Source organism: Schistocerca piceifrons, chromosome 10, assembly GCF_021461385.2.
Source record: "Schistocerca piceifrons isolate TAMUIC-IGC-003096 chromosome 10, iqSchPice1.1, whole genome shotgun sequence".
NCBI lineage: Eukaryota > Metazoa > Arthropoda > Insecta > Orthoptera > Acrididae > Schistocerca > Schistocerca piceifrons.
Genome location: NC_060147.1, coordinates 116,437,428 through 116,459,953, shown reverse-complemented (window position 1 = coordinate 116,459,953; position 22,526 = coordinate 116,437,428). Strand labels below are relative to the sequence as shown.

At 45.1% G+C, this 22,526-nt stretch overlaps 1 protein-coding gene and 1 non-coding gene across 2 annotated transcripts in view; both read right to left on the bottom strand.

The window, feature by feature from the left end:
- The window catches only part of LOC124718977 (corticotropin-releasing factor-binding protein), a 1,088,124-nt gene that overhangs the window by 450,367 nt on the left and 615,231 nt on the right, over positions 1-22,526 (bottom strand). The gene's annotated exons all lie outside the window — the stretch shown is intronic.
- On the bottom strand, positions 18,320-18,394 carry Trnat-ugu. Its single transcript has one exon. It is a non-coding gene; the product is annotated as a tRNA-Thr (tRNA).

Here is a 22,526-nt window from a genome sequence, read left to right as displayed (position 1 = left end):
CTGACATGAGGAAAGTTTCCAACCGACTGCTCATACACAAACAGCAGTTGACCGGCGTTGCCTGGTGAAACGTTCTTGTGATTCCTCGTGTAAGGAGGAGAAATGCTTACCATCACGTTTCGGACTTTGATAAAGGTCGCATTGTAGCCTATCGCGATTGCGGTTTATCGTATCGCGACACTGCTGCTCGCGTTGGTCCAGATCCAATGACTGATAGCAGAATATGGAATCGGTGGGTTCAGGAGGGTAATACGGAACGCCGTGCTGTATCCCAACGGCCTCGTATCACTAGCAGTCGAGATGACAGGCATCTTATCTGCATGGTTGTAACGGATCGTGCAGCCACCTCTCGATCCCTGAGTCGACAGATAGGGACGTTTGCAAGACAACAACCATCTGCACGAACAGTTCGACGACGTTTGCAGCAGCACGTGCTATCAGCTCGGAGACCGTGGCTGCGGTTACCCTTGACGCTGTATCACAGACAGGAGCGCCTACGATGGTGTACTCAACGACGAACCTGGGTACACGAATGTCAAAACGTCATTTTTTCGGATAAATCCAGGTTCTGTTTAGAGCATCATGATGGTCGCATCCGTGTCTGGCGAGATCGCGGTGAACACACATTGGAAGCGTGTATTCGTCGTCGCCATAGTGGCGTATCAACCGGCATGATGGTATGGGGTGCCATTGGTTACACGTCTCGGTCACCTCTTGTTCGGATTGGCGGCACTTTGAACAGTGGACGTTACATTTCAGATGTGTTACGACCCGTGGCTCTACCCTTCATTCGATCCCTGCCAAACCCTACATTTCAGCAGGATAATGCACGACCGCACGTTGCAGGTCTTGTACGGGCCTTTCTCGATACAGAAAATGTTCGTCTGCTGCCCTGGCCAGCACATTCTCTAGATCTCTCACCAACTGAAAACGTCTGGTCAATGGTGGCTGAGCAACTGGCTCGTCACAATACACCAGTCACTACTCTTGATGAACTGTGGTATCGTGTTGAAGCTGCATGGGTAGCAGTAGCTGTACCTGCACACACCATCCAAGCTCTGTTTGACTCAATGCCCAGGCGTATCAAGGCCATTATTACGGCCAGAGTTGGTTGTTGGGGTACTGATTTCTCAGGATCAACGCACCCAAACTGCGTGAAAATGCAATCACATGTCAGTTCTAGTATAATATATTTGTCAATGAATACCCGTTTATCATCTGCATTTCTTCTTGGCGTAGCAATTTTAATGGCCAGTAGTGTACATCATCTTTTTGGGACTCGTGCTGAAGGAGGCAATTTAGATTCGCTTGACGTCGAATTTAATTAATGGAGATAGTGGTTTCAACCTTGATAAATCATGGAATTCCGCACATCTGCGCAACAGCCTCAAAGAACTTCGGACACTGTCTACTAGATCATTTATGTATATTGCAATCAGTGCTAGTCCCACCACATTTCCTTGGGGCGTTCCGAAAATTACCTTTACATCTGTCAACTTTGATTCGTTGACTGCGACGTTTTGATTCCAGTCGCAAATCTGTTGCGATACTCTGTTAGCTGGTATTTTCTTCGATAAACGTCACTGCGAGACGGTGTGAAATGCCTTCCTGAAGTCAAGGAACACGGCATCAACCCGGACACCGCTATGGATCTTCAGCCATGCCGGCTCGTATCGATTAATCGATCGGGTTGGCATGGTGCGATCTTTGGGCTCGGCCGTTTGACGTGGTTTTTGGCCGCGACGAGCGTGTGGCGATAGGGAGGGACAGCCGGAGAACCGCACGGCGCGTGAGAATCCGAGGCGAGCGTGGTTGAGGAGGCCGGGGCACGACGCAGAGGCTGTGGTGTGCCTGACACGTTTGCAAGACCGAACCTGGCTTGTAGTGTGGGAACTGGACTCTACTACATTACCCGAATCGAGTCGTGCGGCTCTGATTTGGACCTGTAAAGGATTTAATAAAAGGTTTGGTGAGAATTGCTTGTCATGTTTTTGGTGCGCATATTACACTGGTCCTTGCTTCCCAAGTGTCGGCACCATGACCGGAAACTGTTGTCTTGCCAACCAAACGGTCCCCTCTATTTAGTGCTGTTTAAGTAAATTCGTGTTATTGTGTTTGGTTAAAGGTTTATCTGGATTTTGCGAAGTGATACAGTTCGAGCAAGGGAGGTATATTAATTGGTACTATTGCTGTTTGGAGTGACGGACGTCATAAGCCAGTTTGTTGAAACTGTAATATTTTTCCTGGTACAGTGAGCTGTGTGGAAGTTGTTATAGTTGGTTCAAAGCACCGGCTTAACACTGACTCTGTATGTTCTGTGTTATCTAACTGCATTACTTGTTCACTCGTTAACGGTGAAATGGTAGCCTTAGTTGACTTTTTAAGTTTATCAGTTTATCAGTTTCATTGAGCATTTGCTAACCTACTAGTGTAGTTTAAATTTCTAAGCTAACTGGGTATTATGCTATTCGTCCTCGTCTTTTAAGGTTACGTCAAGGGCATTAGTTATTGATTCAGCCTTGACTATTTTATTTCAGTGTTCGTGAAATAGGCTGTTATTTTATCATCGTAGTTATTTTACGTTTGAGGAAATAATGTTTGCTGTTTTATCCCCTCCCACTTTCTCTGAAATTGTATAATAGCAAGGGCTCTAAGACCTTTTCTTTCCAGTTTGTTATAGTGTACTGTGTGCGGCACCCTGTCCAGCTCGCCCGCTTGCTGTGGGTTCTGTCTGGGTCCAGCCGCCTCTGGTCTGGCTCCAGTGGGCCCCCCTTCTGTTACTTGAATTAGCCCGTGCCCATGTGACGTCACCTGTTTTGAAAATGTGTCACGAACGGGCATATCTGTTTGTATTTTATTTTGTGTTAAAAATTTTGTGATATCCATTATTGGTTAAAGTTTATCGCATTATTGTAGCCTCCTTTTGGGAGCTTTGCTGTGTACAGAATTTAATTAACTTGCGAGTCGCTTAGTGCTTGTTTAAAGATTAATGTTGTTATTTCAAAAGGGCGGTTGCCCGTGCTTGTAAGGATTTTTTGCTAACTTACCTTATCACAAAAATTTTAAAGATAAAATTTTATTTTGCAAGAAAAAGTTTAATAAAAGTGTGGTGTTGGCAGAAGCGCCAACACTGGGTTGCTAGAGGAGGCCGAAATGCACGCGTTTAATTACACGCTGACTGGCGTGAGGTCTGGAACAGGACAATATTTTGAGAATAGCAAATAAAGTACGTAGTTGATATAATACTTAACTTTAATCCACAATTGTAGAACATCGCTCTTGACGGTACATGTTGTAACCACAATATATATAGCAAAGGATTATGGCGCCTTGCTAGGTCGTAGCCAATGACTTAGCTGAAGGCTACGCTTACTATCGTCTCGGCAAATGAGAGCGTATCGATCAGTGTAGCTTCGTTAGCAAAGTCGGCTGTACAACTGGGGCGAGTGCCAGTACGTCTCTCTAGACCTGCCGTGTGGTGGCGCTCGGTCTGCTGTCACTGACAGTGGCGACACGCGGGTCCGACGTATACTAATGGACCGCGGCCGATTTAAAGGCTACCACCTAGCAAGTGTGGTGTCTGGCGGTGACATCACAAAAAGTGTTATTGTAATAAACTGTGAATGTTGCCTACGTGGCCCGGCCCTCCTGCTCAACTGCAATTGGCTGATTAGGGTGGATTGACCATCACAGACCTCATGGAGGAATGGAGCGAGATGAGATTGGTGTACAGACGGCCATTTTTAGAGAACCTCTCCCGCCGCTGCTCCGGCCGCACTCTTCCGTACTAAGGCGCTCGTCAGCAGAGGCGACAGCAGAGGCCGGCACCCGCATTACCAGCACCCGCTGCGAGCCATCGACCGGCCCGCCGGCTGGCGTCTAGCCTCCCTCCCTCCCCCCCCCCCCCCCCTCTCTCTCTCTCTCTCCCTATCGTGCGCGCCTGTCCGTCACTCCTGCGTCCCCTGCGGACATGTCGTCCCGACGCCTGCCGCCGGCGTCGCTCAGCGTCAGCTGCCGTCTGTCTGTGACCCACAAATGGACCGGAGGCACCGCCAAAGGCGACCGTCCGCTCTCCAGTATGCACATGTGTCGGTGCAGATCTCCCGTATGCACATGTCTCATGCTGATGTCCCGTACGCACATTTCTGTGGCTTTTGTGGCATTGTAGCGAGAAGGAAGCGACTCTGACTTACTTCTCTGGTTTCTGTATCACTAACCTGGTGTCTCGTCGCTTTGGTAGTCTCTCGTCGCACAGTAGCCGCGCTCAAGTGCCAGGTTCAATGTAGGTTGCGATCCTGCCGAAGTGGGGTGTTTCGGGATGCCAGTGGTTAAATGTCAACAACGTTTTGTACTATACTCATTTTAATAAAGAAAATACTTTGACACACACGTCGCAGAATTTGCAATATGGCGCCTCTGGGCTACGCCGTTATATTCAACCCTTTACAGCACATTAACACATTTCTCTCTTTCCATACTCGTGATATACATTGCCCACGACACGTGGCGTTCACTGATAACTAACCTTCACTTTATATCTTGTTTAACAGCTGTAATCTTTACTCGCAACCGTTCTTTCAGAGCCGCTTCGGTTACTCGACCGTTCGTTTTGAGTGGCACCTCGCTACTAACTCACCCTGCCTTCCCGACGGACAAGAGAGACCCCACCTTTCTCCTCAGCCAATAAGGACACTTCATTCAGAATGTAGATTGTAAGATCCTGCTGATGTTTATGTCGTTCACTCTTACCTGCCCTGGTAAAGTAGCTTTGGTTGCACCGTCTTCTGTAGTTTCGTAGGCACGGCGGGTATTTGTTTATTAGTGGACGTTCCTCCCCTGGTAAGTTGCAACTCCTTATCTTTACTGTGTGCTTTAACAATTTCACAAACAAAAATTTTTTACGAGTAACAGACATTAGCGTATAGCCATTTTAATTAATTTCTGCCTTCGTAGCTGAGTGCTTAGTGTAAACGGCTATCGGCGGAGGACCTGGCTTCGATTCCCGACATTCCCAATCATTTTTCCTTGGTGCGAGGACTGTTACGGGATGCACTCAGCCTCGTGATGCCAGCTGGGGAGTTCCTCGACCGAGTGGCATCTGCTCCACGGTCAGGAAAGTCTGCAAAACGGCCGGGACGGCGGTGTGCTGACCACACGCCCCTCTGTACCGCATCTGCACGACCCCACAAGGCAGACGACAACACGGCGGCCCGTAGGCATCCTTTGGGCTTTCACGGCCTGGCGAGGAACTTGTTTATTTTAATTAATGTCGTAGTCAGAAGTAACAGAATTTAAAAAAAAAGGTATCTCCCGCCATTCAGATTTCCATCACAAGGGTGGGCCGTAGAGTTACTCGTACGTACACTATGTGATGAAAAGTATTCGGACACATGGCTGAAAATGACTTACAATTTGGTGGTGCCCTCTACCGGTAATGCTGGAATTCAGTATGGTGTTGGCTCACCGTTAGCCTTAATGACAACTTCTACCCTCGCAGGCATACGTTCAATCAGGTGTTGGAAGGTTTCTTGGGGAATGGCCGCCCATTGTTCACGGAGTGCTGCACTGAGGAGAGGTATCGATGTCTGTCGGGGAGGGCTGGCACCAAGTCGGCGTTCCAAAACATCCCAAAGGTGTTCTATAGGATTCAGGTTAGTCCATTACAGGCATGTTACTGTCCTGTAACCGCTGCGCCACAGGCCGTGCTTTATGAATAGGTGCTCGATCGTGTTGAAAGATGCAATCCCCATCCCCCAATTGCTCTTCAACAGTGGGAAGCAAGAAGGTGCTTAAAACATCAATGTAGGCATGTGCTGTCATAATGCCACGCACAGCAACACTGAGTGCAAGCCCCCTCCATGAAAAACGCGACCACACCGTAACATCACCGCCTCCTGATTTTACTGTTGGCACTACACACGCTGGCAAATGACGTTCACCGGGCAGTCGCCATACCCACACCCTGCCATCTAATCGCCATTGTCACTCCACACGACGTTTTTCCACTGTTCAATGGTCCAATGTTTACGCTCCTTGCACCAAGTGAGGCGATGTTCGGCATTTACTGGCAGCCGCTCGACTATGAAATCCAAGTTTTCTCAGCTGCTGCCAAACTATCACAGTACTTGCAGTTCATCCCGATGCAGTTTGAAATTCCTGTGTGATGGTCTGGATAGATGTCTGCCTATTACACATTAAGATCGACTTCAACATTTGGCGGTCTCTGTTAGTCAACAGACGAGGTCGGCCTGTACGCTTATGTGCTGGACGTGTCCCTTCACGTTTCCACTTCGCTATCACATCGGAAACAGTGGGCCTAGGGATGTTTAGGAGTGTGGAAATCTCGCGTACAGACGTATGACACAAGTGACACCCAATAACCTGACCACGTTCGAAGTCCGTTAGTTCCGCGGAGCACCCCATTCTACTCTCTCACGATGTCTAATGACTACTGACGTCACTGATATGGAGTACCTGCCAGTAGGTGGCAGCAGAATGCACGTAATATGAAAAACCTATGTTTCTGGGGGTTTCTGGATACTTTTGGTGAAATAAAGTACCTCTGAGATTCCAGAAGAGGACTACGCACTCCATAGCATCGGGTACCTCCGCAAGTTTGTAACCCGTATTACAGGCGCCAAAAGTGGACATCGTTCCTGACGCGGCGAACGTCAATACGTGCACACACTTCATTGACGTGAATTTTTCAAAAATGCTGAACGGCAGGTCGCTTTGTAAGTCTATTCATTGGGTTGCCTATCTGGAAGTTTTCAATCAATTGTATGCGACAATTTGAAGACGAGCTCCTCATCCAGGCCGTGTAGACCCAAGGGATGTCGCCCGACCGCCGTGTCATCATGTGCCTTGTAGCGTCATGCAGACGCTGCACGGCTGGGCAAGAGCTCAGCACACCGCTCTCCCGGCCGAATCGCAGACTTTTCAGACGTTGCAGCCGCTGCTGTTGAGTCGAGCAGCTCGTCAGGTGGAATCACGAGGTTGAGCGTGCCTCGTACCAGCCCTTCCACGAACGAAAAGTCGTTGGCAGTACCGGGCACAGAACCCAAGTCCTCCGCATGGCAGCAATCTACGCTGACCATTGAGATATGGGAACGGACCGACAAAATGAGCCAGGGGGTTAATAATAAAACTTGCAGACAGCACTACTTACAGGTGCAATCTATAATTTTGTTGCCAGAAAGAAAGCAGTTCACCTTTAAAGACGACGTAAAATCACTGTGCTGACTCACCTTCCGTACTCTTCAGATCTGGCCCCTGAGGACTTCTTTTTATTTTCAAAGTTGAAAACTCCCTTGAAAGGACGAAGATTTGCAACGGCAGACGAGATAAAAAAAAAAAAACCCTCGCATACGGCGCTTCGCGCTATCCAGTACGAAGACTGCTTGCGGGAGTGGGAACTGCGTTGGGAACGGTGTATCAATTGTGGAGGAGAGAGTTTCGACAGAGGCCATGCACAGTAAGTAAGAGTAGAAAAATTCTATGGACAAACTTCCGGAATTTTTTGAACAGACCTCGTATCAATTCATGAGGTTGAAACTTTAATGGGCACAGGGATTTCCAAAGCATGCCAAGAATTTCCAGGAAACTTAAATTTTCTGATAGACAATTTAAGAAACTAACATGTCGTTCTAGGAACGTTATACGCAATTAGAAAAATCAGGTCTAAAAAAACTGTAACCGAGGAATTTCGACAGGATTATATTTTAAAATCAAACATTAAGGTTCAAATGGTTCCAAGCACTATGGGTCTCAACATCTGAGGTCATCGGTCCCCTAGAATTAGAACTACTTAAACCTAACTAACCTAAGGACTTCACACACACCCATGCCCGTAACAGCCGTGTGGTTCCGGACTGAAGGGCCTAGAACCGCTCGACCACAGCGGTCGATTTACCCTCTTCCATTTTTGTAATATTTAATAAGGTTAATGGAACATCTCATTGCGTGATTATACACATTTGTCGTTTCGAATATAATGCTCAATACGTTTTAATACATCTTTCAAAGCAGCGCTCTATTTTATGTAACAGGGATAAAGTGGTCAGTTACGTTACTCCAATTCCTGCACGAAGAGGCAGCAAACACAAAGTTCAAAACAAATGCAGATCCGAGTGCTTTGTTCTCGTGTCGGTCAATGCAAACGAGCGGACATCCAAGGACAGAAAACGAGAGAGCTGAGAAGCGTAAAACTGAAAATGGAGAACCGAGGCTGGTTCTCGAGAACAATGAGAGCTCGTTGGAATCGAGAACTTCTCAGTTCTCGGTTCAGGGAATGCCCGTCACTAACAAGAGGGGACCACGAAGATGGTGACACAAATTTACTTTAGACTCGGTATACCTTTAGGCGGCCATTAAAACAACATAACGTGCAAGTAGTAAGGCACTACTCTGGCAATTCGAGAACATCGCAAGAGAAGTTTTTCGCATCTGTTGCGTGGCTGATGTATCTGAGGGAATGTGCCGGGCGTTATAGTTTCGTGATGGTCAAGTGATAACCACGTGTGGCGTGCAGGTCTACGATGGCCATCGACTTGCGTGCGGCGACTCAAGTAATGTTTGGCTTTTGATCCGCCAGATGCTGGCGTTCATCACACGTACAACTCCTGACAGCATCACCCTACAAATGATTCTCTTCCCGTGGACTATTTTCCGCACGCAAAGACCTACTCAGTGACTTGGATTAGCGAGCATGCAGCCCACTTTCTCTACTAATCCTGGACAGTAAGAATTCGACACACAAAAACAGTACTCAAGAACAGCAAACTCCGTCTTTCATGAATGATTTACTTTTCCTTAACGCTCGTCCTATGAAATTCAGCATAGCATCCTGTTTTTCTACAACTAGCTCTATGTAGTTATTCCACAGGAGGATGCTCCAAACATATACTCGTAAACAGGTTACGGTTGTTACTACTTACAGTAACTGACCGTGAATACTGTAATTAAACGATAATGGGTTCAAGTTGATTAACATTGTTGTTGGTGTGCTGCCATCATCATCATATCATCATCATAATCATCATCATCCCAATAACGTATGCTGCAGACTTCCACGCTGGTCTGCCTTGGCTTAGTCTCCTCTCATATCCAGGTCAACATGCTTAGCACATTCAGGTGATAGTCTCATTCTACAGTTCTTACCCGCCATACTGCCCTCCACTATCTCTTGATGCGTGAGAGACGTCCCAATACCGTCCTCCACTTTCCCTTGATGCCTGAGAGATGTCCCGACAATCTCACAAGAAGAGGAGAGGCACGCCAGTAATGACAACGGAAAGGCCCTCGGACAGTGCCGCCGTGACACACTAGTGTCACCACCTGCAAGCTGGATTTTCATCCGCCACAAACAGTGGAGGATAATCCTTTGCAGGCATGCTAGCGAAATGCTCTTGCTAGTGAAATACTCATGCTAGCGAAATATCAGATTATCAGCATTGGCCACTGAAGCCAAAACAAAACCATACAGGCGTGAAAAAGTTGATGGTAACGAATGTACTTAGCTAATTAACAAATCTTGCTGATTACTTTTACTATCAATGCATAAACTGTAGCAGTTAATTTCGGTACAGATGGCTTTAACCCTACCAATACCAAGGGGTGGGAGGTTATTTCATGCAGACTTTTTGATAATATAGTAATTTACTCATGTACTTTATATTTTAAAATTTTGAAAATAATAATTGTTGTTTTTAACCAAGTCTATCAGATTTCGCAAATATTTACAATTAAACCAAAAATTTATGTCTTATTGGTAGATGTAACTTTTCACAATGAACGCCAGTTTAGTATCTTCAGGATCTGGACATACTTACAAATCAATAGCTCTTTAAGAAGTATGTTGGAAGTAAAAGTCAACATTAATTAACGAAATTTGTATTTTTAAAATTTTTTGTCTTCGTCATGTGGTCCCAGTCCCCCCACCCCCACTCCCCTTCCCCTTAGAGTAATGCACTATCAAAAAGTTTCCTTTCGAAGGCCATATAATCCAGAATTGGTATAACTTCCGGTAAGGCAAAATCGCTGTGAACACTGAGACAATGAACCCACCGCCGCACCAGACTTGAGATACCTGTTTGGTAAAACACCGTGTCCTTTGACAGTGATAAAAAGAGTAACAACAAATTGGTTCTCTTTGGACGCATTTGGTAACAATGTCACCTAAGTTCACGTTTCCGCATTTACCGCATGCATGTCGGAAAGAAATGAATTCCACAATGTCACTTGCCTACAGTCGGTGCTCATATAGCCACATCAGAGCCGCACTACGTTGTATATATGCTGCAGCAACATCCTCAAACGGATATTTTTTCGCCCCTTATAGAACACTGCTAACAGTGGGCTAAATGATATTTTCAGGTTTTGGACCCTACCTCTTTAAAAAGTAGTTGTTAATATATGTCAATAACAATACACTAATTTTGTTTTTCTTTTTAAATTTTTTTTAGAGTGGGTACCCATCCCCCTGCCCCATGCATTGCCAATACGTGTCACTAAAAACGTTAGCACAATAAATAGTTACATCCCAGGTGTTTTATTTTGTTGAAGGCTTTGAAGTGGATAATTTTACATCAAGCACACTTCAGTGTCCGCAAATTGGCCTCCCCGATCGTGCTGAAGCCCTCTACTGTCGCAAAGTGCCGACAGTGGACCGTGCAGGGCTGTGGCGCACTGTGTTGTTTTTGGACGGCTACCTGTGGACAGAGGGGTCGTAAATACACCATCACGGTCGATTTAATCCCGGCTAAAAGCCTCGCCCCTCTCTGCAGAGAACAGCGGCGGCGATAAAGGGACGCAGCAGCCGCTGCGCGGCAGGTGGGGAAACTCCCGCCCCCTGCAGCGCTGCAACCCGCGACACACAGAAGCACAGTCGTGGGGGGATCCCCCGCGCCTGAAAGTCCGCAGCCTGCCGAGTCGGTGCGCTGGCTGACGTGGGCTGTGAGCTATTACCGTGACGACGCGGCAGCCGTACCGGCCTTTTATTCCACCAGACACCCACTGTAACTGCACACCCGGGCCATCAACGCGGCCGCCCGCCTTCTGTTTTAACGCCGTCACTGCCAGACCATTTGGAGTTGCCCCACACACGTCGCATTGCAGACCGAATCGTTTTTCCGGCTATTTGTGCTAGGATACGACACGAATATTTTTACAGGTATTGAAGCTTTCCGACACTGAATGGACTACCGATATTTATTGCCTGTTTCCATCGTTGCCGCTTGTAACAAAGTTGGCGAGAGCATTTGCTGCTAATGGCCGATAGGTGTCGACATAGGCAGCCATTGCTCCATGTGTTTGCAAGTGTAGCATGCACCGAGGTGACGAAAGTCATGTGACAGCGATATTCACACATACATATTCTGATACTGTCATATACACAACGTACAAAAGAGCAATGCATTGGTGGAGCTGTAATTTGTACATAGGTGACAGTAGCACTACAGAATTGCTAGACAGTTTTACCTGTGACGAGATTACGATCGATAGTTAAGTTTTATCTCTGACAAAGATTATCTCTGCATATCACGTGTAACTCTGGTCACGCCCACTTTCTACGATATATAAGTCGCTCTCAGGCGTCCGACCCGTCAGTCGGCAAGACTCACCGGAGGAAAAACCCCCCTCTGAAGATGTCCAGCGCAGGTCTGGACGAAACGTTAGGAGCTGAAGAGTTTCATAGACCACGACCTTACATCCCGTAAGGTTTACCAGAAGATATGCCATCCGGTCATGAAAGCTTTCATACTGTGCCTAGAATACCACATTTCAGGACAACGCGGTGGCTGATAGTGTTCATTTAACGACCGAGAACAGTGGTGTTTTTGTAGAGTTGTCAGTGTTAACGGATAAGCAACACTGTATCGAAAATAGCAGTAATCAGTATAGGACATATGAAGAACGTATCCGTTAGGACAGTGCATCAAAATGTGGCGTTAATGGGCTATGGCAGCAGTGGACTGACACGAATGCCTTTGCTAACAGCACATTACCTGCTGCATATCTCCTGCTTGCCTCATCGTTCTCCCCTCCTCCCCTCTCTCTGTTCATTTACTCATCTCCCTCACTCTGTCCATCCCCTCCTCTATCCCTCAACCCAACACTAGCCATGCTCATCGGCATGTGTAGCCACTGCAGTATAATTCAATAAACGAGACTGATACTACTTTCAGAACACGTCTGTCGTGCAGGGCAGGCTACACATCAGTGGCTTGAAAATGATTAATTTGTTCCTGATGCACAATAGCTAGGTAAAGCAGGCTGACACTGTTCATAGATAATGTTCCTATTGTGCCAGGCAGCCTATATTCTAGGGGCAGGGAAAAACATGTGTTTGGTCATATCTCTGCTTCTAGTGGAGACTGGAGGTTATAAATTCCCTCAGTATTGATACTTGTGAGGTCTGCAGTTTCTGCGAAAAATTTGGCTGAAATCAATCCAGTGTTTTGGAGCAGATGACAGACAGACAGACAGACAGACAGACAGACACACACACACACACACACACACACACACACTCACTCACTCACTCACTCACTCACTCACACACACACACACACACACACTGTTTTATGTTTATAACAGATCGGTAAATCGTGCAACAGTCGACTGTATAAGGCGATAAACACTGTAAAAGTAAGTGAGAGCACTTTGATCATGTTAGCAATGACGAATCCGAGTCTGAGATTATTATGGCTGCCAATATCAATTGAAGGTTCATGGTTAGGACACTATGGTCAACAAAGCTGTTGCACAATGCCTGTATTTAGCAGGAGTTAAATGACTGTCGTTTGGCAACCATGACGATACTATCTTTTGTGCACTATGTCATAATCAGTGCTAGGATTATTTTATAAACATTTTTCCGGTATCTTTCTTTGTTTTGTTTTTCAGCGTTTCCTGATAGTACCACATATTAGTACAAAATGCTATACGTTTATTTCTATGTCTCTCTCCCTTGTTGTTAGTTATGTTACTGCCTAAGAACCAGATGGGTAACATTTATTCAATACAATTGTTATAAATAACTACGTGTTTGAAAGACACAATGCATTACTTACTAGCAGTCGTTCTAAATGAACACTACACAATATTTCAGTTTTACAATAAACTGCAATTACACATACGATAGCAGCCACAGTACCACATCCAAGGCTTTGATATTCATATGCTATTGGCAGATAACAGCCTCTCCTCTTCTAGTCAGTCTCAGAAAACATTGTTAGTCCACCTCAGGTGAGTGGCAATGTAGCTGGCGTAGAATGAAGTGACAAGAGCCGTGGGATATCCCCCTAATATTGTGTCAGACTTCCTTTTGCCTGGTGTAGTGCAACAACTCTATGTGGCACGGACTCAACAAGTCACTGTAACACCCCTGCAGAAATATTGAGCCATGCTGCTTCTATGGTCGTCCATAATTAATGTACAAGGCCAATCCTCTCCTCTGTCAAATAGTAAAGCTAGTGTCTCCTATATTGCTCCTTTCTCTTCTTCCTCTTCATCTATCTCTATTAACCAAGCAATCTTCTTTTCCTTTATATTTCCTTAATTATGTTACATCATGTCTGTAGTCTACTCCTCCCTTCACCATCAGTCTCTCTCATATTCCCTGCTGTTAGCACTCCTATCTAAAATCTGTCTCTTTCATAATGTCTAATTATAACAGTACTTATCATCTACGAATAAAAACTCTATATGAATGTATTTTTGCAAGTGTGCTTTTGTATTGTTTATTTCACTATTTGTACTAGATCTAGTTTAACATGCCTACTAAAACATATGAATGTAAAATAAGTAGAATGCCTGATTAGATGTAAGAGAGGGCCTGATGGCCCTAATCTTGCCAGGTTAAATAAATCAATAAACAAATAAAAATAAATAAATAATTGCGAAGATGTTGCCAGTGAAGGATATTGTGTACGATTATGTTCCATAAATGTTCGCTGGGATTCATGTCATGTGAGATGAATGGCCTAATCATTTGCTCGAACTGTCCATAATGTTCTTCATACCAGTCGCAAAAAACTGTGACCCAGTGATAACATCGTTATTTCAGAACATGAAATCCACGAATGGCTGCAAATCGTCTTCAGGTAGCTGAACAGAACCATTTCCCGTCAATGATTGGTTCAGTTGGACAAGAGGATCCAGTTCATTCCATGTAAACACAGTCCACACCATTGTCGGGTCACCACCAGCTTGCACAGTGCCTTGTTGACTGCATGGGTCCACGGCTTCCTGGGGTCTGCGCCGCACCATCAGCTGAAATCGGGATTGATCTGCCCAAGCCACGGTTTTCCAGTAGTCTAGGTGCCAGTGGATATGCTCTTGAGCCCAGGAGAGGCAGAAGATGTATAAAGGAGGTGGGCAGATGGAAAAGTAAGAAGGAGAGGTGTAAATGGAAAGAGAGAGGGGAAGGAGGATATGGTAAGAGGGGGGGGGGAGGAGGAAGGTGTGGTCAGAGAAAAGGGGTAGACCAAATAGACAAGGAGTGAAGAGACACAGACAGTAGGGAGGAGAACGAGACAGATAAAAGTGGAACATGACGTGAACACAGAGGGGGGGAGGAGGAAGTGTGTTAAACATATGTGTCAAACACATATGTGAGTGAAGCTGTGGAGAAAAGGTTAGTTACTTTGTATTTTAAATTCGTTGTTGGAAGGCCTTCCCCTCATCACAGGTGTCAGGTAACCTAAGGGAGGTAAGCTGTGTTTGACACCCGTTTGTGAATCACTGAAACTTTGTTCTGTTTGTTGTTATATGTTAAATGCTTGTGTATCTCATTTTCAGATGCAGAGAATGGAAACCGACCAAGTATTTGCCTAAATGAGCGTGGAAAACCGCATAAAAGCCACACTCAGGCTGGCAAGTGTTCCAGTGCAAGGCAGCTGATCCGCCACATGCATTCAAAATCGGTTTGGTTGACCTCCCTATCTCAAGAGGTTCTGCACCACACGTTGATCTATGCTAGCATGCAATTTACACAACAAAAGCTACTACTATAAAACAGACAGATTGAGAGCTTACAACACTACGCAAATAAGAGTCATATTCTGTCTCAGATAAACAGATGTACTGAAGTCTTCGCATACAAACACAATGAAAATCACTTTGAAAAATTTTAATGATACTGTAATATACAGTCCTGTCACATCAATGTGACCATTGCCTATCTTCTGCGTCAACATGTAACAACCACTAACAGTTGTGACATGGCAGCACTATCATCGGAAGGCATATAAAGCATATTGGTGGAAGTGGAAAACAGTGCAGTCATTGTCATAATACAATTTATCTCACGTACAAAAGTATATGATCATTGGCCTTCGGGACAAGGGTGAAAGTATTTCCGAAATGGCAAAGTTTGTAATGTATTCACGTGCTGCCATGGTTAAAGTATATTGTTGTGGCAAAATGGCGCTACACAAAACTGGTGCTGAGGCAACTGTGGTGCACCTAGGTTCATAGGTAACAGGGGTTGACAGACAAATAGACCAGCCACTACTGAGCAACCTACCGCCCAGATGAACAAAGGGGCTACCAACAATCTCTCAGCGACCGTTTACCGAACGTGGCTATGTATGGGCATCTGCAGCAGGCACCTGGTTCATCCACCCTTGCTGACTGCTGTTCATGGCGACGAAGGCTGGAACTTGCACGCCAGTATCGCAGCTGGACGTCCATTGACGGGCCTTTTCAGATATATAACGTATAATGCTCCGTTGGACAGATGGCCATTGGTGTGTATGGCGTGAAACGTGTGAAAGCAAACATACTTCAACAATTGTTGGAAGGGTCAAGGCTGGATGAGGGAGCATTCTGGTGAGGAGAACCTTCTCGTGGTATTCCCAGTGCGATCTCGTCATTCTGGAAGGCACAGTGGATTAACACAAATAAGCATCTGTCCTTAGGGACCATGATCTTCCTACACGCCGTCTGTTTTTCCTCAGCAGGATGGCATCTACCAGTTGGACAATTCAGTGTGTCACACAGCTCACAGTGTTCGTGCGTGGTTCGAATAGCAACAGGATGAGTTTACCATACTCCCCTGACTACCACACTCCCCGGATTTAAATCCAATCGAGAATCTGTGGGACCACCTTGATCGGGCTGTTCGTGTCATGGATCATCAACTGAGGAGTCCAGCTGAGCCGTCAGGGCAGTGGAGTCGGCATGGCTTCACATCCGAGTCAGTACCTCCCAGAGCCTCACTGACTCCATTCCTGCAGGTGTTGCGGGGGTCCACTTTGCAAAAAATGGTTATTCAGGCTTTTGACAGTGTATGTCGTTAATGGGGGAGACTTACCGAAGTTGGACCGTCGCCCAAATTGAACCAACTTCGTATCTCACTGTGTGTTGGTTACAAACTTTTAAGTTGGCTCTGCTGGAGAGAAATGTTATCTAGGTCACGTGGCGCAAAGGGCAGGCGACAATAGCCATTGAAGCGAGAACAGTTGCCATTATTGTATTTTCTTCGGCATTGCTGCACGTGTTGTGCTGCAAATCATAAGCTTTTCTATACAGTACTTGCAAGTAAATAAATTATTTGCAGTATAGTTCACAAGGGCTATTCATTAGTTAATAATTAAACATCACAAAACTAGAGGAGGAGGATATTAGTGTTTAACGTCCCGTCGACAACGAGGTCATTAGAGACGGAGCGCAAGCTCGGGTGAGGGAAAGATGGGGAAGGAAATCGGCCGTGCCCTTTCTAAGGAACCATCCCGGCATTTGCCTGAAGCGATTTAGGGAAATCACGGAAAACCTAAATCAGGATGGCCGGAGACGGGATTGAACCGTCGTCCTCCCGAATGCGAGTCCAGTGTGCTAACCACTGCGCCACCTCGCTCGGTCACAAAACTAGAGTTTAATTTTGTGTGTTCCTGTAGCTTTCTTTACCTTTGCTTATATGGCGTCCAGCTGTCTAAGTTGGACCAGTGCCTGTTTCCTAATTTGGAGTGGTCCAATTTAGGTGAAACTCATAACAAAAAACATTTAAGTGCATTTTTACAATAAGTAAAACGTACGGGTAATGTTTTTAGGTTTTCAAGATGGCAAAACTTTTACAGTAGGTATAAATAATCTTTTTAGGTTTTGAAGATGGAGAAAATGGAAAAGTACGGGAAATGGACGGAAGGCGAGCTGAAGGTCACCGTGGCAGCGTACAGAAACGGTGAGCAAGGACTTAACGGGTGTGCTCGTGTATATGGAGTACCCAAAGCTATAATAAAGAGATAAGCTGATAGCAAAAACTATTTCTCAACTGAAGTTATGTTATTTGGAAGACAATCAACTTTTACGACGGAGATGAAAAGAGTTATCGCAGATCACCTCCTTTTTGTTTGAAGAGAGGTCTTCTGGATTTACTACCAAAGATGATCGTGAACTTGCATGCGACATAGCAGAGAAATATGAACTACCTCATTCTTTCAACAGAGAAAAGAAAATGGCGTGCAAACAGCGGTTTTATTCATTTATCAGGTGAAATCCACAGCTTTTCCTCCGCCAGTCAGAAGGAACTTAAAGGGCCAGAGCAAGTGGGTTTAATAGAGACAATGTGACTCAATTCTTCGATCTCCTTGAGAAAACAGTAGATGAGAATACAATTACAGCTTACAGTATATTTAACGTCGGCTCAAAGGAGGCAAAAAAAAGTCATCACGCAAAAAGGAAGGCACCGAGTGGGATCTATCACACGCGGGAAGGGAGAAGTTAATACCACAGTCGTTTGTGCTGCCAGTGATGCTGGATACTTTATTCCACCTATGATTATAGGCAAGCGTAAGAGGAGATGAAAGAACTTGATATCGGTGCTGCACCAGGAAATGTAGTTGACATCTCAGATACTAGCTGCCTGAATTCTGAGTTCTTTGTGTCGCGACTAAAACAGTTCAAAAACCACGTGGACTGTACCAAGCATTCGCCTGTGCTCCTGCTATTTGATGGTCACACAACATACCGCAGGAATCTAGAGGCTGTTGAATACGTTTGTGATAATGGGATTATCATGTTGCAATTACCTGGGCACACTACGCACAGGCTGCAACCACGTCAGTTGCACCTCTTCAAACCTACTTCATTCAAGCCCAGGACAATTGGTTACATGAAAACATAGGTAATACTATAACGCAGTTTCAAGTTTCAAATGGCTCTGAGCACTATGGGACTCAACATCTGTGGTCATAAGTCTCCTAGAACTTAGAACTACTTAAACCTAACTAACCTAAGGACTGAAATGATAATTAAATGGACACCCTAGCTGCAAACAGGCGTTGATGTACTTCATTGGGGACATGTTGAAAATGTGTGCCCCGACTGGGACTCGAACCCGGGACCTCCTGCTTACATGGCAGACGCTCTATCCATCTGAGCCACCGCGGGCACAGAGGATAGTGCGTCTGCAGGGACTTATCCCTTGCACGCTCCCCGTGAGATCCACATTCCCAACATGTCCACACCACTACATTCATAGTGCGCCTAATGGATGTTTGCGCACTATCCTCTGTGCCCGCGATGGCTCAGATGGATAGAGCGTCTGCCATGTAAGCAGGAGGTCCCGGGTTCGAGTACCAGTCGGGGCACACATTTTCAACATGTCCCCAATGAAGTACATCAACGCCTGTTTGCAGCTAGGGTGTCCATTTAATTATCATTTCACTTCTAGCAAAGCTGCATGGTCATCCACGGTAACTGTTCTTTCGGGAACAGATACTACCGTCATATATAGTTAAAATATGGCTTCCCGGTCATTGACCTTCTTGTGCGAACGCACACGCTATGCCCGAACTCGTATGGGACTTGGTAGATTAATCTGCCACGAGTAATGAGTATGATGGGCAAACATCTATTAGTAAGACGCACTATCCTCTGTGCCCGCGGTGGCTCAGATGGATAGAGCGTCTGCCATGTAAGCAGGAGGTCCCGGGTTCGAGTCCCACTGGGGGCACACATTTTCAACATGTCCCCAATGAAGAACATCAACGCCTGTTTGCAGCTAGGGTGTCCATTTAATTATCATTTCATTTCTAGCAAAGCTGCATGGTCATCCACGGTAACTGTTCTTTCGGGAACAGATACTACCGTCATATATAGTAAACCTAAGGACATCACACACATCCATGCCCGAGGCAGGATTCGAACCTGCGACCGTAGCAGTCGCGCGGTTCCGGACAGAGCGCCTAGAACCGTTAGACCAGCGCGGCGGGCGCAGTTTCAAGTATCTGGTCTGTTGAATAAAGCATATGGCCGAGCAGCAACAGTTGGAATAGCAGAGAGTGCCTTCCGCTCAGCAGGAATTTGGCCTTGGAATAGGAATGTGTTTTCAGATCAACAGCTGATTGCTTGTAAAGTCATGATAATTTTCTAGAGAAATCCAGTTCTACGAATGTTAGAGAGGAATCTTCTTTAGAAGACATTTCTCGTGATGACGAGTGTATCGGCCGACGACACCCACAAAGAAATTCAAGAAGCGTTGCGAACAAAGTGTCACAATTCATACAAGAAGCTTGCTATTCGAGGTAGAAGAAAAGCACAGAATGCCACTGCAATAGCTAGCAGTCCTTACAAACAACAATTAGAGCAATCGTAGGGTCAAGTAAAGAAACAAAAAGCTGCTAAGCAGCTACACTATGTGATCAAAAGTGTCCGGACACCCCTAAACACATACGCTTTTCATATTAGGCGCAGTGTGCTGCCATCTGCAAGGTACTCCATATCAGCTACCACAGTAGTCATTAGACATCGTGAGAGAGCAGAATGGGTCGGTCCGCGGAACTCACGGATTTCTGATTGGGTGTCCCTTGTGTCATACGTCTGCACACACTCCTAAACATCCCTAGGTCAACTGTTTCCGATGTGATAGTGAAGTGGAAACGTGAAGGGACACGTACAGCACAAAAGCGTACAGGCCGACCTCGTCTATTGACTGACAGAGACCGCCGATAGTTGAAGAGGGTCGTAATGTGTATCTACATCATCACACAGGAATTCTAAACTGCATCAGGATCCACTGCAAGTACTATGACAGTTAGGTGGGAGGTGAGAAAACTTGGATTTCATGGTCGAGCGCTCATAAGCCATACATCACGCCGGTGAATGCCAAACGACACCTCGCTTGGTGCAAGGAGCGTCAACATTGGACGATTGAACAGTGGAAAAACGTTGTGTGGAGTGACGAATGACGGTACGCAATGTGGTGATCCGATGGCAGGGTGTGGGTATGATGGATGCCCGGTGAACATGATCTGGCAACGTGTGTGGTAAAAATCGGAGGCGGTGATGTTATGGTGTGGTCGTGTTTTTCACGGAAGGGGCTTGCACCCCTTGTTGTTTCGCTTGGCACTATCACAGCACAGGCCCACATTGCTGTTTTAAGCAACTTCTTATTTCCCACTGTTGAGGAGAAATTCGGGTATGGCGACTGAATCTTTCAACACGATAGAGCACCTGTTCGTAATTCAGGGCATGTAGCGGAGTGGTTACTCGACAATAAAATCCCTGTAATGGACTGGCCTGCACAGAGTCCTGACCTGAATCCTACAGAACACCTTTTGGATGTCTTGGAAAGCCGATTTCGTGCCAGGCCTCACCGACCGACATCGATACCTCTCCACAGTGCAGCATTCAGGTGTACAATGGACTGCCATTCCCCAAGAGACCTTCTAGCACCTGACTGAACGTATGCCTGCGAGAGTTGAAGCTGTCATCAAGGCTAAGAGTGGGCCAACACTATACTGAATTCCAGCATTACCGATGGAGGGCGCCACGAACTTTTAAGTAATTTTCAGCCAGGTGTCCGGATACTTTTGATCACATAGTGTATATTTCTCAAAGAACAGACGACAAACGGCACTGTTGGAAATTCAAGCTGGATCTGTGTTTTTTTGTAAGATGATTAAAGAAGATGCAGCGTTTGGACTGTAAATTATGAGTTCATACACGACGTGCCAATGTGAAGCCCAGTATAAAGAAATTTTTCTGCTCAGATTGTAATTAGACTTCAATATAATTTGCCATTCTTAATCACAGTTAATTATTAGTACATTTCAGTGTGAGAAATTTTCTCATATTTTCCTGTGCAACATGTTTTCTAGTTTATTCTTTGTTTTGATTCGAAGCGTTTATAGCTACGAGTACGAAAATTATTTCAGTAATTTCGTAATATAAACGTCTTAATGATGATGAATATTTCAAAACTACCTAAATAATATGTTTGTTGAACTGAATCTTTATTTAAAATATTAAGTTCTTATTTACTTTTTATTTGTTGTTTTATTATTTGGTCCAATTTCAACAACTGAAGGTCCAAATTAAGGAACCGCTTTCATAATTCAGACCATTTACATATCTCTAAATTTTACATGATTCCTATTTATGATATTTGTTTAATCGAAATATGATACCACCTGGTGAAATTGTTCAGGATGTAGCTTTTTTTTACAGTACTTTTGTTTGAATTAGACACATAATAAAGGCTTCGGGTAGTAAAATAAAAAAAGTGGTCCATATAGGCAACCTTCCCCTATGATTTAAATTGCAGTTTCCTATTACATTGAAACAATGCGCCACTATGAGACTCGAGGCTGAGTCCTTTCGTACTGTTCTGGAGACTTAATCATTTCAACACAAACATAGAGTAAAGTCATTCGTTAGTTAAATGCACTGTAGAAACCACAAGAAATAAACAACGACACTGCATCATGAGGCAAGCAAGAGAGACATCGTCAAATAGTAACACGGTAGAACATTAAGGTTGCCTGACCGGTGGCATGGATGATATCTCTGTTTCAGTAAATTTCGCATTCCAGCTATCATTATTTTGTTTTGGACAAACAAGCTATCACAACGACTGAGGAGCGAATATATTGAAATGATCACCCACTGAAACTCAAAAATCTTGCTAAAGTTTCTGAGTTTAGCTGTGAGGTAAACTCTTACAGACGTGGCTCCTAAACTGGAGGTGGCCAGAAGATGGCTGTAACTGTTCTTCTCTTAAGACCAGATACGGAATGAGAGCCCTCCTCAGCTGCTATTCAAAACTACCCTCCTGAGGAAAACGGTTGGCTAATCACAGTGACATTACTTGTTATGACCATCCTAACTAGGTCTCCGAATCAAGTTCTGACTCTGCAATGTCAGGTTGTCACTCCCTGGTGAATTTTTACCGCTATCTTCGTCTCGCAGGCATATTCCCCTGTATGCGAAGGGAGGCTTTTATCACACAAAGACTTGGGTTTTAACGATAACAGCCATTCTTGCCCATTGTTTGTAAATTTTTCATGCTATTAACAACGGATCCACAAAAAATGAGACAAAATACTCCTGTATTTGTGGATGGTGGTGGTGGTGGTGGTTGTTATATAACAATCGTCACCATCATTATCTCCTGTTGCTCATCTTTGAAAACATGTAAAATTAATATTGATGTTAGTTACAAAACAATTTTAATGAATTTTTACCACAATGATTCCTCTTACTTAATTCTAATTTATCTTGTGGCTCAACTTGGGTACGGG